The 4,866-nt window shown below is 40.4% G+C and overlaps 1 non-coding gene across 1 annotated transcript; it reads left to right on the top strand.

Moving 5' to 3' along the window:
* The first annotated feature begins 3,092 nt into the window (after positions 1 to 3,092).
* Positions 3,093 to 3,199, top strand: LOC141640505 (small nucleolar RNA R71). The gene has a single exon (XR_012543025.1). It is a non-coding gene; the product is annotated as a small nucleolar RNA R71 (small nucleolar RNA).
* The last annotated feature ends 1,667 nt before the right edge of the window (positions 3,200 to 4,866 follow it).

Raw genomic sequence — 4,866 nt, 5'->3', positions numbered from 1 at the left:
TAAGGAGACCTACACTCACCTAAGAGAGACCGGATATGGATGCATCGGTCAAAGAGAGGCTCTACCTTACCATCTTGTAGCTTGCCAATTGTCAAGATCAAGCCTATTTGGTTCATTCTCCATCTCCCACCTACTATGTCAAGACATCCCCATGTAGCTAATATCCCAACATGAAAGAATAAATCATTAGCAACAAGCCATTGTTAGGATAAGCAAAGAGGAAAGTAGGTTACAAGCTAGCACAAAGCAAAAATTTCTCTCAAAAATTTTCAAATTTTCTACACTACATGCAAACTATACTATATGCAAATGCAATATCTCCCCCCAAGCTAAACATCACATTGTCCTCAATGTGCCAACTATCCAAAACACCCAATCAAACCATAAAAATGGCTCAAAGCACAAAACAGGAAGGACTAGAGGTTATGTTTAATGGGATGCAAGATCTAAACTAAAATGCAAAGCAATTAAAAACATTCTCGACTTGCTAATCTCCCCCAAGCTAGCATGAATTCGGGGGGATGTAAATGTTTCTTTGTGACTTTAGCAAAGGAATGCGAAGAAACGAGGGAGAAAGGAGGAAATGAGTACCGTCGGGTATGTGTGAATGATAGAAAGAAATCTACCCTTTTTTACCCGTATAGAACAAAGGCCAAGAAGTCACAGAACCATGACCCCGATCGGGGCCACCCAACCCCGATCGGGGTTGACCTCCTCTTTGGGTCTTGACTCTTTTCCGCATTTGTTTTAACTCCTTCTCGTTTTTCAAAAACCACGTCCCCGAACGGGGTTCTGGCATGGGGCTGCGTGCCATATTCTCTTTTCTCCATTTTCACCTAAAAATCACAAAGAGAAACATTATCAAGTCGAACATTTTATTACTAATCTACAAAAACAATAAAATGCAGAAAATTAAAAACAAAAATAAATAAAAGCAATAAAAAGCTTGGGTTGCCTCCCAAGAAGCGCTGGTTTAACGTCCCGCACGACGTAAGAAGCTATTTGATTCAAGTTTTGTCATTGAGCTTGCCACCAACCAAGCTCCATTGCATAGCTATCTTTGCATTCCGCAACCATTTGAAATTCTTCAAATAAAACTTCCCTTTCTTCTTTTTGGCACTCTTAGCAATAGCGTCCTTAGCATCATCACCTACAAAGCAAACAACACCCATATCGTCCTCCAACGGATCCACTAGTGAGGACCCAAGCATAGTAGAGGCAAGAGAAGAGTCCACAGTGCTAAATAAATAACAAGACTCTTGTAACATTGGGCTTCTAATGGTGTTGTTTTTGCTAAAGGAAACCCGGTCATCACCCACTTCCAATGTCAACCTCCCATTTTTCACATCAATTAACGCACCCGCGGTGCGTAAAAATGGCCTACCCAATATAATTGGGGTTTGTGAGTCCTCGGCCATATCAAGTATGAGGAAGTCAACGGGTATGAAAAACTTGCCAACTTTGACGGGAACATCTTCTAAGACACCTAGAGGTCGCTTTAAAGAACGGTCCGCCATTTGCAATGTAATACTTGTGCATTTTAAAGCACCCATGTTAAGTTTTTCATAAAGAGAGTAAGGCATGACACTTACACTAGCACCTAGGTCGCAAAGGGCCTTATCAATGGTATATTTGCCTATAGTGCAAGGAATAGAATAGCTACCGGGGTCCTTAAGTTTCGGGGGAGACTTGTTTTGTAAGAGTGCACTACACTCTTCGGTGAAAGCAATGGTCTCAACCTCATTGAAGGATCGCTTCTTTGAGAGGATTTCCTTCATAAACTTTGCATAAGAAGGGACTTGGGTAAGCAATTCCATAAACGGGATGGTGACTTGCAAATTCTTACAAACTTCCAAAAATTTAGCAAACTTACCTTCCTCCTTGTGCTTTGCTAGACGATGGGGAAATGGTACTTGAACAACTTCCTTGGGAGGAGCATCCTCCACATCTTTCTCATTCTCATTGGGAATACTCACCTTTGTTGGAACGGCATCACTCACCTTAGCATTAGGAGAGACTTCTTCAACAATTACCTCATCACTTTCTTTGGGCATAGGAGACTCAACATTCTTGGCATCAAGCTTGCTCTTCCTCTTTAGCATCAACAACCGGTGAGGAAATGGCACACGATCTTTAACAATAGGCTCTTCACTAGCCTTCTTTTTGTCATTTCCCCAAGCTTAGCCTTTTTAACAACCACCTCTTCATCCAAAGTCATGGATGGCCCATCATAGCTTGAACCACTTCTCAATGAAATAGAATTAACGGTTTCATGTGGTTGCTCACCTTGGGGAGGTAGTTGACCATTCTTCCTTTGAGAGCTAGAAGCGGCTAATTGAGCCACTTGTTGTTCCAACATCTTGACCGCGGCACTATGAGCTTGATCATTTTTTTGAATTTGAGCCAACAATTCCCTTTGCATTTGGATTATCATGCCCTCTAGCTTACCAACTCCTTGATTGTTTTGTTGGCCATTTTGTGGTGGATTTTGTTGGTAGTTGTTTTGTGGGGGCCTTTGTTGATTTTGATAACCCGGTGGAGGGACATACTTTTGTTGTTGAGGAACATAGGCATTTTGTTGTGGTGGGGGTTGAGGGTTAAGCACATTGTTGCTATTGTAAGACAAGTTCGGGTGAAATTTTGTATTTGGGTTATAAGTGTTGGAAAATGTACCCGGTGGATATAAACTTTGTCTTAAAGCTTGAAAAGCATTTACCTCTTCAATGGGGGCTCGACAATGAGCGGCATAATGACCCGCACCTCCACAACCGTCACAAACAATGATTTGGCTTGTTGAAGATACAACATTGAGTTGTTGGATGGAATCTTTAGCATCTCTTTCCGCCAATTGTTGTTGAAGCAAGGCAATTTGAGCTAGCAAAACAGAGTTGTTAGAGGATTCTTCTTTACCTTTAGATGGCACAACTCGGGAATTGACATATTGGGCATCATGGACCGCCATAGATTCGATCGTGGCATGAGCAAGGTCGGTGTCAATTTGATCAAACCGCCCATTGTTGGCGGAATCAAGAATCCTTCGGGACTCGGCACAACATCCATTGTAGAATGTTATTGCAAGAAACCAATCATCTAGCCCATGGTGTGGGCATTGTCTTTGAAGCTCTTTGTACCTCTCCCAAGCCTCATATAAGCTCTCAAGAGCTTGTTGACGGAATCCGGTGATTTGGCTCCTCAAAGTTTGAGTTTTCTCCGGTGGAAAAAACTTTTGGTAAAAAGCAAGAGCCAATGTCTCCCAATTGGTGATTCCCATGGCGGTGCGGTCAAGGCTATTGATCCAAAGCTTGGCCTTGTCCTTCAAAGAGAAAGGGAAAAGTATTTCCCTTATTTGGGCTTGGTGACGCCTTGTTTGACGGATCATGGAGCAATAGTCACAAAAGTTTTGAACATGCTGAATTGGGATCCTCCAAAGGACTTCCTCCAAATTGCTTTCTCTCCACAAGGCTAATGAAAGCCGGTTTGATCTCGAAGTCCGGCGCTGTGATTTGAGTGGTTGTGATTCCGGCCGGAAGCATGGCCGCGGTGGGCTTTGAGTGATCGGAAAGTTTCACCATCTTTTTGGTAGTAGATGGTGATGGTGGTGGAGATGATGAACTTGAAACCTCCTCTTCTTCAAGAACCTCTAGATCGTCTAAGTAAGACTTTCTAGCACTTTAAACTTGTACGGGTGAGGTGGCTTCTTTCACTTCCCTCCAAAAACGTCGTCTTCTCCTAAATGTTTTCTCGGGCTCGGAATCCGGTGAAAGCAATTCTCCACTACGAGAGGACCTGGGCATAAGACAACAATTTCTAGGAAAGTGATAAGTAACGGTCTCAAGGAACAAGTGTTCCTCAAGACAAAATAAAACAAGATAAAAATCGATAATTCAAAAAGCAATAAAACCGTTTCCCCGGCAACGGCGCCAAAATTTGATAGGCTTATCGCGTACCTATGCAAAGATAAATTCCCTAAACAACAAGTTAATGTAGCAATAGGGGTCGAACACAAGGAAACGGGAATTACTTCGTGAATTGCTATGGGTAGATTTTTATCAAGGTCGATTACGATTAGGTTTGGTTTGGTTGTTTGATGAATGATAATAATAATGATGTAAAATTATATAATAAAAGAGAGTCTAAGGGGTTCGGGTCACACATGCAAAGATAAACATATGGTCATGATAAATTCGGTACTAATAACATTGTCAATTGCTTAGGCTTAGAGACACCCACCTTACGATATTAGTGTCAACCATAGACCGGGTCCTAGAGAAACTCTCGTCCATGACTAGGTCGTCCTACTATACATGCTTAGTCTAATTCAATTCCGTGCCTCTCGACTTATAGAACGAATAAACAAACTTAATCAAATGAATAGGGCCCTAAACAAAGATTAAACATTGTGGCACAAGCATGTGATAGAAGCAATATGAACAATATTATTATTAACTTATTTTATCATGTTTATATATTAAGTTTATGCATGGCTCCCCTAGCCCTTAGACTAAGAGATTTAGCTACTCATGTTAAAGTGAAAATTGTAAGTTATATTAAGAGAAATGATAAACATGATTAAATGATTTATAAGAACTAGATGATATAACATGTATAAGAAATAATGCTAATGTAATCTAAATTAAGTACTTTAATTATAAACTATGTGTAAGCTAAGATAGAAATGTAGATTTGCAAACTAGAAATAAGAATACCTCAATAGGGAAGAACTTGTAAAGGAGAAATGTATAATAACCAAATGCTTGAATAACAAAATGCTTGAACAATAACTTGAGTACCAAATGTTGAAAGATTAAACTAAAGAAAGCTTAACAACTTGTAAACTAAAATGAGAAGACTAATGAGAGAAATATA

This window comes from Silene latifolia, unplaced genomic scaffold (genome assembly GCF_048544455.1).
Source record: "Silene latifolia isolate original U9 population unplaced genomic scaffold, ASM4854445v1 scaffold_85, whole genome shotgun sequence".
NCBI classification, from domain to species: Eukaryota; Viridiplantae; Streptophyta; class Magnoliopsida; order Caryophyllales; family Caryophyllaceae; genus Silene; species Silene latifolia.
This window is presented reverse-complemented; position numbering and strand designations above follow the sequence as displayed.